Source organism: Felis catus, chromosome B1 (assembly GCF_018350175.1).
Source record: "Felis catus isolate Fca126 chromosome B1, F.catus_Fca126_mat1.0, whole genome shotgun sequence".
In the NCBI taxonomy this organism is placed as follows: Eukaryota; Metazoa; Chordata; class Mammalia; order Carnivora; family Felidae; genus Felis; species Felis catus.
Genome location: NC_058371.1, coordinates 30,146,736 through 30,159,947, shown reverse-complemented (window position 1 = coordinate 30,159,947; position 13,212 = coordinate 30,146,736). Strand labels below are relative to the sequence as shown.

Below are 13,212 nucleotides of genomic sequence, written 5' to 3'. Positions count from 1 at the left end.
GATTTGGCTGATGTTGCCTTGGCTCTTTTACAAAGTATAAAAAAATAATAATAATAATTAAAAAAATAGAAGATTAAAATGTGTTTCATCTATTCAAAATTTCATGCAAGTATAATAATTCATATATCAAAAAAAAAAGGAAACTGGATTCCGGATTTCATTTCATCTGCAGATAGTACAAAGTATTTATGCCATCGATACTAATCCTAGACAGGAACCCACAAAAGTCACTAGAATATTTTCTAGAGGCATATTTTTTTTCCTCACTTCAAATTTAAGAAACTTCGTATTGAGTGAAATTCTGGAAGCACATGATTTTCTAGCAAATAATAAATAATCATACTGCTGTCTAGGAAAGTTTGGTAAATAACATACAGAAAGCTAGTACCTGTGGAGGAGAATGTACATTAGCCCACAAAGCAATCTAGAACCCTTACCAGGAATTTGTATTCAGAGAAATTGTGGTATGGAATAGGAAACTTTGGAATATATATCCCTCCATTTGTTAGCCAGACCTTTGTCACCATTGTTTTTTCTCTGCATTTGCTGCCACTGCCCCCGCCCCTCACCACTTTCCTCCTTATTTAAGTTCCCAAAGTCTATTCTTCAACCAGGTCCACCTTGTCATATGTTTTCACATATACCTATCCACATATCCCTATATCCTGCTACTCTTTTATTTCTGCTTCTAGTCCTTTGTCCATAGTCCCTAGAGGAAGTACATTATTAACTTTACTACTTACTAGGATAACAGATAGATACCTGAATGGTCTGGTAAAAGTTAAACCATGGATTTATAAAGAGGTGAAAGACAAAGGGAAAACCTTGGCCATTTAGCAAAAGGACAGACTTATTCTTTCCTGCTTTCTGAGATACTCACATTTAGTGTTTTCAACACTTCTCCATCAGTTACAATACTTAATGGAATATAAAGGCTCATTTTTTTCCAAGTTTGGAATCTACCACCTGCCTCCATTAGACTACTTCAAGTTTAGCTTGGCAGTCCCTCTGAAAAGAGAGTTGATTCAATAGAGCCTGTTTTTAATGGCATGTCCTCAATAAATCTATTTCTAATTTATTTTTTTTTTCTTTGTCAATGTACAATATTTCTGGTACACAGTGAAAATAGGCCTTTTGGCCCAAGCACAGGCTTTATGATATACTGTCAAAGACGATTTTGAAATTTTCCCAAACATTTTTTAGAACGGTAGAACAATTGGATTTTGGAATATCTCAGAGGCAACTTGGGTTTTGCTTTCAGAGCTTTCCTTCAAGGGACTTCCATTGTTCTGCAGCCCTGAGTGAGAGGTTTCACCTATACCCTGCAGTGGAACTAAGGAACAATAGGATTGCTTTGTAAGACAGAAAATGATGAAGCTCTTTCCAAATGAGGAGGACGTGGAAAGTGCCAAAGAGCCAGAGGGCCAATGCAGCAGAAAATGGATCTGACTTCCTCCAGCTCATAATGAACGCAATTCTTCTGAGTTGAGGCCCAGGTAGACCTGCCTAAGGAAGACAATCTGTGAATCCTGCAAGGGAGGGTCAGCGTTTGGTGAGAAGCAGATCTTGACCTCACTTTGTAGCTCCATGTTTCCCTGAGCTAAGTAACAACTGTATGTTCTGTGAGTGACAGTGAGATGGAGACGATGGCTAACTTGCCTTCCGTAGGCTTTGGGGATGGCAACCTTGTGTGAAACGTTAATGGAATCAGACTGCTTGCATATCTGTTGTGAAGGAAAAAAGAACGATCATTTACTAAGCACTAACCTATACCACGCACTGAACTAAGAGCTTTAAATGTGTTTTATTTTGACTTCTCACAACAATTCTGTGATACAGTTTTTTTATATCTCACTTTTTGAGAAAATCAAGTATCAGAGCTGAAGGTCATAAACTGGTGAAATATAGGCTATAACTCAAGTTCTTTGATGCCTTTTCTGTTATGCTACGTCTTGGCACCAACTGTTAGCATTAGATTTCCAATTTCTGGTTGAACAGCCGGGTTGACTTTTTGAATGTTCTCTCTCAGAACTCTAAAGTGAAAGTTGCTTTCTGTAATCCTTGAGCACTCTTGAAATCAGAGGAGTTGTCAAGATACTGCCATCAAAAAGTCAGAGGAAGGTTTGCAAATCCCCAGGTGGATGCACTAAATTGACTCCTAGAGCCAAATACATGCTTCCAGCAGCCTGGATGTTTGCTACCACGGAGATGGTACAAACAGCAAGCAGGCTCGGTGACTGCCAATTCATTTGCATCTGGTGGTGTCATGGAAACCTAGCCTAGAGCGTGTACCCACCAAAACTATCAGGAGAAGTGCCTAATTTTAAATCTAAACTACTTCCTTACTCTCTGAGCATGCGAGCCCCAAGACCTTTTCCCTCCATGTCCTCAGTGCCAATATTTCCAAATGAAAAACAAGACCATGAAATAATAAAAGGGTAAGTAGACTGATGAAAATTTGTCTGAATTTAACTATGATTCGTGAGGAGCCTTTTCTAAATGTGAGAAGAAAAGGTCTTTTCTTACGAATACACAATTCCAAGTCAAGTTCTGTTTGTGAATTTTTGCGTGCTGGAAAAGCCTCACTTTAAAACCAGCATACCCATGTTCAGGCAAGTCCGAAGACATGTAACATCTTTATATAATCTCACTGAGAGAAATACCCAGCCCTTCATTTTAATTAATAATGTCATATAAAGCAAAGATGGCATGCATCCCAGTGAACTACTTACTACTTTTCATCCTCTGTCTAAATGGTTCTTTAAGTCACAGTTCCAAGGAGTTGGTGACGTCATAGTTCATCACCATGGAAACCACTATGATGACACATGTTACCTCGCGGCACCCTTAGTCATCAATCAATTCTCTCTGCCACACTCAGTCAAATCAAACTCACTTGTATCTTCACAAGTTAAAAAAATGCCCTCTATGCTAGAGATCATAATGACCAAGAACAATGATTCCTTTAAAAGTAATCAGAAATTAGTGAAATTGAAAACCTAGAAATAACCGTTCCTAACCCTAACTCTTTTCTTTTCACTGGTTAATCTTAATCATTGCTACATGTACAACTACTTTTCACATATTTATAAACACAGAACAGTACAGTAGCCGTTAAATTTTAATATTATAGGCAGTTCTATACAATGCTCCTTGGTTAGCAGGACTTTTTATTAAGTTGCAATGTTTGCTAATTAAATTATTATAAATTAAAAAAAAAACACATTCCAATGTGTTTTGAAAGCAAGCTTCTATGTCCTAAGAAATAGCATGGTTTGCCAAAAGGGTTTGAGAAGTCAAAGTCTGCTTGTGAGAATATTCTTACTGTGTCTGGCGGAAGGACATATAAGCTGTTTCATTGTATTTCTTCAAGTTTCATAGTTAAAAGCAAAGTTAAGCCTTTATTTCTCTTTTTCGTCATAAGGCAATAGAGATAATAGAAAATAAGACTATCCTGAGCTTCCTGGAAGGAAATTACCAAAGAAAAATTCAGATGTAAATCCAGTATAAGGTAATCGTGGTTTATTTGCTTTAGGCAAATTATGAATTTTGTAATCTTATTACTCAACACAGGTAGGTGCTCAGCAAATGTTATTGGAAGTGTATTTATAACAAAATAGTTGAGCAAGGAAAACAGCCAATTTATAATTTAGGATTCCGTTTTCAGTATTATTGTGAAGGTTACATTTGCATGCCATTAGTGGAGATAGAGCTATGAATATGCAAAAATGATTTCACGTTATCTCAGACAAGTTTTTTTAATCAGGAGAAACTAAGTATCTGGCTGCCAAATAGGTATAAAAAGTTATTGTCATGAAGATAAACAACATTTGCCCGTGTAAGACTCAATAAAGACAATGAAGAGATAAGTTACATGCTGGAAGAGAAATATTTATAAACCACATAACTGAAGGAGGACTTCTCTCAAGAACATATAAAGAACTCTCAAAACTTAGCAGTCAAAAAACAATCCAATTACCACATAGGCGAAAGGTACTATGACACGTCGCGAAAGAGGATATATAGATGGCAAAAAAGCACATGAAAAGATGTTCAACCTTAGCAGCCATCAAGGACATGCAAATTAAATCCAAAATGAGGTGTCGCTAAACACCTACCATAATGACAAAAATAATAAAAGTGATGCCACCAAATTCTGGCGAGGATGCGGAAAAACCGGATCGTTCTCACACTGCTCACGGAAATGTGAAATGGCACAAGCGTGTTGCACAAGATTTTGGCCGTTTCTACAAAAAGGACCTAACCATGAAACTACCATATAACCCAGCGATTACACTCCTGGGCATTTATCCCAGACAACTGAAAATGTATGTTCACACAGAAACCTGTACATGAATATTCATAGCAACCTGATTTGTAATAGCCTCAAACTGGAAACAACTCAGATGTTCTTCAATGGGTAAATGATTAAACAGCCAACCCATGAAATACCATGTAGCAGGAAAAAGGAGCAAACTACTGATATACACAATAACCTGGATAAATGTCCAGAGAATTGTTCCCAGACTCTCCAAAGAATTATGCTGAATGGAAAGAGCCAATACCCCCCAAATTACAGACTGTATGACTCCATTTATGCACTATTTTTGAAATGACAAAATATTAATGGTTGCTAGGGTTTAAGGTGGGGGTGGCATGGGGAGAGGACAGATGTGGCTACAAAAGGGCAACATAAGAGATTCTTGTAGGGACTGAAATGTTCTGTATCTTTGAGGGAAACTGGGTAAAGAGTACACAGGATCTCTCGATATTATTATAACTGCATGTGAACACAGTTATCTCAAAATACAAGATTTAATTTAATATGTGATTTTATTGTTTTTATTTAAAATTTTATTAAATGTTTATTTATTTTTGAGAGAGAGAGAGAGAGAGAGAGAGAGAGAGAGAATGTGAAGCGGGGAGGGGCAGAGAGAGAGGGAGACACAGAATCTGAAGCAGGCTCCAGGCTCTGAGCTGTCAGTGCAGAGCCCAACACAGGGCTTGAACTCACAGACCGAGAGATCATGACCTGAGCTGAAGTTGGCTGCTTTACCGACTGAGCCACCCAGGCGCCCTCAAAAACATTTTTTTTAATGTTTATTTTTGACAGACAGAGATTGAGAGAAAGAGAGAGAGAGAGAGAGAGAGAGAGAGAGAGAGAGAGAGAGAGAGACAGAGCATGAGCAGGGAAGGGGCAGAGAGAGAGGGAGACACAGAATCTGAAGCAGGCTCCAGGCTCTGAGCTGTCAGCACAGAGCCTGGTGCGGGGCTCAAAACCACCAACTGTGAGATCATGACCTGAGCCCAAGTCCAGTGCTTAACCTACTGAGCCACGCAGGTGCCCCAATATGTGACTTTAAAGAAAGACACTATTTAAAAATATATTAGGTTACAGTTTGCACAAACAACGTAATATCTAAAAGAGTTAGCTATCAGAGTTAGCTAATAAGTTAGCTTATTTCCTGAGTGAGGTCTGTGTATTTGGAAAATGTTGCTAATGAGGTGTAACAAAGATACCTAAGGAAATGTATTTCTTTCTTGATATTTTTTTAATTTTAGAGATGGGGGAGGGTGGAGAGGGGCAGAGGGAGAGAGAAAAAGAATTCCAAGCAGGCTCTCCTTGATTCTACCATCCTGGGATCATGACCTGAACCCAAATCGAGAATCAGATGCTCAATGGGCTGTGGTACCCAGGCTCCCCTATAGAAATGTATTTCAATCAGATGTTTACTATTGAAAACATAGTACTCAAAACTAAACCAAGAGTAGGAAGAAGTAATGATGTTAAAATGGAGAACGTGAAGAGTTAAAAATTTGAATTTTAGTTTCAAAAACAATTTTTGTTGATAAGAACTCCAAAATCAAACCTTCATGTTCACAATGCCATAGTATGGTGTTCTGCGAGCTAATGATCTTGCTTCTTCTCTCCTTAATATATGTCTTTGTGAAAAACAACCAGGTGAAATGGAGAGTTCTGGTACATATAAAGACGGCGAGATTCTCAAAAGTTTATCTGCCCATTCAACAAAGATTTCTTTGGAATTTATTATATAGCCAGGCTCTGTGCCAGGAACAGGTAGGTTGAAGATACATATGACCTCGTCCTGTCAAGGAAGTCTACATGTAAAGGACTACTTTCCTAGTAATAGACTTTTACAATACAAAGTAATAAATGCAGTAAAAAAAAAAAAGTATTAAGTTCAGTGACAAAAGAAATCACTAAATGGAGCCCACAGGAGTGATGCTGAGTTCAGACTGAGAGTTGGCGTAGGCTAGGGAAATGGAAGGCTTTTCAAGATAAGCTAGGTCACGATCAATGAATAGGTGTTAGCCAGGTTAAAAACAAAGAAACAAACAAAAACAATACGGGGGAGTTCCAGAAAAGACCTGTAGTCTCAACTTGGATAAATTCCAAGTTTGAGCATGTTGAAGAAGTCCAAGATGCTCTGATATGGTTAACACACTGATCAAACCCCCTCTCGTTTATCCCCCAACACCATTATGCTGAGTAGGCGCACAGCCTTGCACATAGCCCGGGCATCTCTGCTACCTGCCTGGTGATTTGTGACAAAGATGTTGGTGCTGAGCATGACAAAAGACACCAGAAAGAATTTTTTGAGCGTGTGTGTGTGTGTGTGTGTGTGTGCGCGCGCGTGCACAATATTTGGGCGTGTGAGGCCCAGCTTGTGTGCTATGTCATCGCCACTCCTACACAATGTTTTCCGGTACTTTTATCTTCAACTTTTTTTTTTTTTTTTTGGGACAGAGAGAGACAGAGCATGAACGGGGGAGGGGCAGAGAGAGAAGGAGACACAGAATCGGAAACAGGCTCCAGGCTCCGAGCCATCAGCCCAGAGCCTGATGCGGGGCTCGAACTCACGGACCGCGAGGTCGTGACCTGGCTGAAGCCGGACGCTTAACCGACTGCGCCACCCAGGCGCCCCGCGGTACTTTTAAACACTATAGGCACCTTTATGTCACTGAAATCTCAAGTCAAAGAAAAGAAATATAATATACTTATATTACATACTTATATAATAATACTTATACAATATTTATACAATACACTTATATAATGATCTATGAACATTCACACGGTTCCAGTATGTATGGCTTCATCTTGATTAAATGATGACAGCCTAATCGATGACAGCTTTACATAAAAAAAAAAATAAATAAATAAAAACACCTCGGCACAACTCTGCCCAAGACAGAATATCGTCTCAGTGACCAAACTGATGCTTACTTTAGCAATGGAAGATGAAGTAGGGAAGGGTCCATCTGAATCAAAAGTGCCTTTACAAATCATTGTTCAGACAAAACAAAAGGTCACTTGTTTAAGTTCCTGGAAGGAAATTAGCAAATAAAAATTTAGATGTAAATCCAGTAAAATGTAACTTTACGCTTAGGCTTCTAATTTTTTTTTCAAAGCAAATTATTTGTTGAAAACTTCAGAAATGAAGATTAAGGAATAAAATGAAAGTATACACACTTAGTGATTGTATAAAGCAAGGACTTATTCCAGAATTCAAAGGGTGGGGAAATGATAGATAAATAAACATTATAAAAGGAATCTTCATTTTGGCTAATGAAAACATTTTATTAATAAAAAATATTTTCCTTTAGAAGTAGCAGTACGACTCTATGAAAATAAATGACAGCTGGACATTACTATACTAGCATGTACTGAAATGTCCCCAAGTGCATCCAGAATCATTAAAAAAGAAACGATTGTAAGTTCTCTTGACTTCTCATTCTTTAGAACTTTGAAGTCATTGGATTGTATTTTATATTTTTATTTAAAAACATATTGTCTGATGGTGTTTTTGCTGAGGAAAGAGGCTTTTTTATTTACACGGCAAATGTAAACCGCTAAAGTTTGTAGACTATTAACCAGACACGTTTACAGAATTAACCACCAAGCTAACAGCATGACTATGAATATAACAGCTCACAGTGCAACAGCAGGAGACTCCTATATGAAGGGTCTGGATTATGCAAAATGATCTTCTCTGACTCAGGTAACAGAGAATTGTTCTGGCCAGCAAACTGGGGCTTACCCAGCAGTGATTTCACAGAAACCCACCAACTCATCAACCTGAGCTAATACCGCATTTGTGAACTTTATTTTCCTTCAGTTTGGCTAAAGTTTGCTTTTATTTTATTTTTAAAAAAAATTTTTTTAATGTTTATTTTTGAGAGAGAGAGAGACAGAGCATGAGCAGGGGAGGGGGGAGAGAGAGAGAGGGAGACAAAGGATCTGAGGCTCTAGGCTCTGAGCTGTCAGCACAGAGCCTACCACAGGGCTTGAACTCAGGAACCACAAGATCATGACCTGAGCTGAGGTCCAATGCTTAAGCAACTGAGCCACCCAGGCGTCCCAGCTAAAGGCTGCTTTTAATACAAGTGTCTCTGGTTATTGGGGAGAAATCCCCTCAGAACACTTTTGTAATTCATGGATACCTTTGTCCACCCAACCAATGAGATTCTTGGGTTGCCATGGTGACAGCTCTCAGAAGTGGGGCCCTAAGTGAATCTAGAAAGGGTCTGATTCAAGAGGCATTTATTGGGGCGCCTGGGTGGCTCAGTCGGTTAAGCGTCTGACTTCGGCTCACGGTCTCACGGTTCGTGAGTTCGAGCCCTGCGTCGGGCTCTGGGCTGAGAGAGAGAGCCTATCTCCCTCTCTCTCTGTCCCTCCTCCGCTCTGTCTCTCTCTGTCTCAAAAAAAAATAAATGTTAAAAAAAATTTAAAAAAAAAAGAAGCATTTATTGGAGCGCCTGATTGGAGCACCTGCTGGTTAAGCATCCGACTTCAGCTCAGGTCATGATGTCGCGTTTCATGAGTTCAAGCCCAGCATCAGGCTCTGTGCTGACGGCTCGGAGCCTGGAGCCTGCTTCGGATTCTGTGTCTCCCCCTCTCGCTTCCCCTCCCCTGCTTGTGCTCTCTCTCTGTCTCTCAAAAAATGAATAAATGTAAAAAAAAAGAGGCATTTATTGAAATATCTGCCTCCCACCTTGTCTATCTGCCATCTTTCTTCATTTTGATGTTTATCAGACAAAAATACAGGCATAGCGTCTCCAGAAGGCCACTGTTCACATGCACCTGGGAAGAGCTGGAGATTCCTGGCAATCTCCCCTAGCCTTATACCTGTAAGTTATTTTGTCAAATTAGGTCCGTGTCACTCTGGAAGGCACAGGGTATCAGGAACTGACACTCTGGACTAAGCTTCAGTGGTGAACAAGGAACAGAATGAAGTAACAATTCAAGGGCTGGGGTCCTAGGAATGAATGGGCCTAAGCTGGTCTCCTGGGGGCACTTAAGAGTTCAGTAAGTTAGGGGACTCTAAACATTCTGATTTCCGTCTGTCACACATGAATTGCATGACTTTGTGGGCGTTACTTAACTTCTCTGACTCTGGCGCTGTTTGCATCTGTAAAATGGGTAGGCATCACCTTACCTATTTTTCAGAGGCTTTGTTAGAACTGAGAACTTTTCGCACTGCAGCTGTAATGCCTGAAAGAGGGCGGCCACTCACAAGCATTTTGTTGAATGAATAACAGGTGGAAAATATCCAGCTCAGGGCCTGACCCACTGAAAGCTCTCAATTAAATTAAAGTTTTAGTAATGAGAAAAGTTCTGAGAACTGCTCAGCTATCATGTGTGTGAAAGGCTACAAGTCTCTCAGTCAAGGAAGAAAAGGGACCTGTACCGGAAAACATTTTTCTCGCTCTTGACCAAGCTTAGGGCCCTTCAGGGTCCTACTCCCACTAAGACTGAAACTTTGCACCAGTCGGAAAGAGAGGTGAATTCTAACATCCATCAAGAACGGCATAGGTGAGATTTGTTCCTTTTTGTTGCCAGGAACCGAAACAATACAGTTTACAAGACAGAACATTTTCCACTTATCTGCTACACACACTTAACATTTTCTATTTTGGTCCATTATTCATCTATAATTATTCTTTTTTGCAGAGTTGAGAAATCCTAGCAGGAGGTTACATGGCTCAAAGAATGAATTCTTCCCTGAACAAGGAAAATTGGAAAAAATACAAGCCCCAAAGGGGCAAATGCCTTCCCATTTCCTGAGGCACACTAAGACGTCTACAATTAGCTCAGTTTCTAATAGTTTCCACAGCTCTGCTACTGGGCATATCTCACTTTTCCACCATGAGCCTGGTAAGGATTGCCTAAATCTATAATCTCTCTCTTACCCTTCTGGGCCCTTATCACCACCTCTTTCCCAATTGTAGGGGGCAAGGAGTGAGTTGGAACTTCCTTTAAAGACTTGCATTTCTCTTTCATTCTGACATTTCCCTGATGTCTCTTTCCTTGTTGCTTTCATACCTTCCTGGAATGTCTTCCATTCCCCAGCAGATGGCTGTCTGGGTTGATACTGTTCTGAGCGTGGACACACAAACCATGCCCTCAAACACCCTCTCTAGCCTCACTTCCTGTTGTCCTCTCAGGAGTACAGGCGATGTTGTAGACCATGACTACAAAGATAACAAATATTTTCCCCCAAATACAGTCATTCCACTCTTACCACTTCCCTTTGGCCCAAGTGGATAAATTAAACTTAATCATTGTGTGACTGACCACCACTTAGAGCACCTCTTCCCCCTAAATGTGATTTGCCAAGAATATTCAGGACCCACCAGGGAAGGACAGACAGCACAACTTCACTGTGGTATTAAATAGCGTGTGATGTAGTGGAAAACACACGGATTCTCGCAGCAAGAAAAATTTGATCCAAATCCTTCATCTGCCTTTTGACTATGTAAGCTTGAGCAAAATAGATAATCTCTCTTAGGCTCCGTTTCCTTATTTGTAAAATAAGAATAGTGATACCTAACTTTTAGGGTTGTTGAGAGGATTAAATGAATTACTGATTTAAAATGATCTTAGGGGCACGTGGGTGGCTCAGTCGGTTCAGCGTCCGACTTCGGCTCAGGCTATGATCTCACAGCTTGTGGGTTCGAACCCTGTATCGGGCTCTGTGCTGACAGCTCAGAGCCTGAAGTCTGCTTCCAATTCTGTCTCCCTCTCTCTCTGCCCCTCCCCCACTTGCACTCTTTCTCTCTCAAAAATAAACAAACATTAAAAAAATGATCTTAGAACCTGTTTAGTACATAATTAGCTCTCAATATGTTATCTATTGTTATGTCTGTCTTTTCGTCCTCAAATTGTCTATCACTGTCTAGTCAAGATAGGCCCAGAGCTCTCCAATGGTGAGAGTTCTACCAGGTATATCTCAAGGAACCCACCTTCCTCACACACATCTTGCCAAAGTAGATCTCCCTTTGAGGACAATTCCACAATAAGAAATTCACTTCTTTAACCTGGATTTGATTACTAAGCTTCTTTTAAAACACACATGTTCCTGGGAAGGGCAATATATTATGCCAATAAATAGTAACATCTACCATTTGCGAAGAGACACATTCTAGTTAATTGTGACATTTCTTATCTCAGCGTGTTTAACAATCCATAAGGTAAACCTTATCCCTACTGACATTTTGGCCTATGGTGATAATCAGAGCAAAGATGGATAGGAAGTCACCTAGTCAAGTTTCTTTTCTTTCTTTCTTTCTTTCTTTCTTTCTTTCTTTCTTTCTTTCTTTCTTTCTTTCTTTCTTTCTTCTTTCTTTCTTTCTTTCTTTCTCTCTCTCTCTCTCTCTCTCTCTTTCTTTCTTTCTTTCTTTCATAAAAGCAACGATGAAATAGAAACAATCTGAGATATTGATAGACAGGCTAAGAATATACAAAATAAGCATAAACTGGGTTCACAGAGATGCCCTTTCTAAGGTGGGCTCTGACCTTAGAAACAGTATTTCTGAGAAACTCAGTAACTGTCCCATGAGACCTTGTCTCTTGAGGACTCGTAATGGCGGTGACGGGTTTGGTAAATGTAAATGAAGGTACCGACTAGTTGGCAACAATGCAACTATATATAAAGGGATATATAAACTACTGAGTGGGGGGTTAAGTGGGGGGGGTGGATTCTTGTTTGTTGGCAAGAGTGGAATGGGACAGAACCCTAGCGAAAGTTTGGAGCTTTACCCCAGGGCTCAGATGTCTATTTGCTGATTAGAACATGTACCACCTCCCATAATCATCATGCAGTCACGTTTCCTGAGTGACTTTTTGTATTGCATAGTTAGCTTGATCTAAAATAGAAGCAACAAGAACAGACGCTCCAGAATCAGAGAGATCTAGCCTGACATCACAACTCTGTTGTGACCACGTAACTTGTTCTGTGACCGTGGCTAAGTTATTTGATTTCTCTGAGCCCCACATCCATTACCTGTGTGTACATTACAACAGTCACTGCACAAGGTCATGTGACAATTAAATCAGGGAATCCAATTGAAGAGAAGCAGTTGATGTTCAATAAGTGTTACTTATTATGATGATGATTTTTATCACGGAGACATCTCTAAACTGTGAGCTACTGGAGGGCAGAGACTGTGTCTTCTTTATCTTCATATCCCTGAAGTCTATTGTACAGTCATGCTCAATAAATGAATGTTGACTGCTGTTTAAACTAACAAACCTTGAGAAAAGTGTTTCTCCCGTGCCCAAAAAAAAAAGTTGCAGCGTGACAGAAGAAACAAGCAGACATTGCATGTCTGCAGTAGCAAATGGTGCATTTAATAAGGGGAATGTCATCTTTAGTCAATGCCTCTCTAGCTGCTTTGCCTTTTACTCATCATTTACGCAAAATGAAAAGCACAGTCCCTATTTTCAGTGATGAACATACGCAAGCTGTCAGATACGGAAAAAAAAAATGACCTAGATTATAGGAAGACAGCTCCGTCCTGAGTTTGAGTGGAAATGATCCCACAGCAGACACTCCACACACCCATCTCAAGCTCACACCGCTGGCCCAAATTCTGCACACGTGTTCTTAAACCGTTTGCCAGGTTTGCTCAAGAAGAAAGCAGAACATATCACTCATTGCTGCTCATCAGTGTTACTAGATTTCTTTACTTCTCTGGACATGATGAAGCAAAGGGAATGTGTCAGCATTCTCTGCTTCACTGATAAGCAGAAATGATTCTATATTCAAGAAATCGTGAATTCTTAAGAAGATCTTGAAGAAGAGTACATCTCTCATCATTTGAGAGGGAATTCCTGTGGACTGGGAATCTGGCCTTGGGTGATTTTTTGTGGTTCACTGAGTGAGTCAAGATTAGGTTGCAAAATCC

General features: G+C 39.9%; 1 protein-coding gene across 6 annotated transcripts in view; it reads right to left on the bottom strand.

Annotated features, from left to right (window-relative positions):
- NRG1 (neuregulin 1) overlaps positions 1-13,212 on the bottom strand; it is a 1,111,639-nt gene that overhangs the window by 316,974 nt on the left and 781,453 nt on the right. The gene's annotated exons all lie outside the window — the stretch shown is intronic.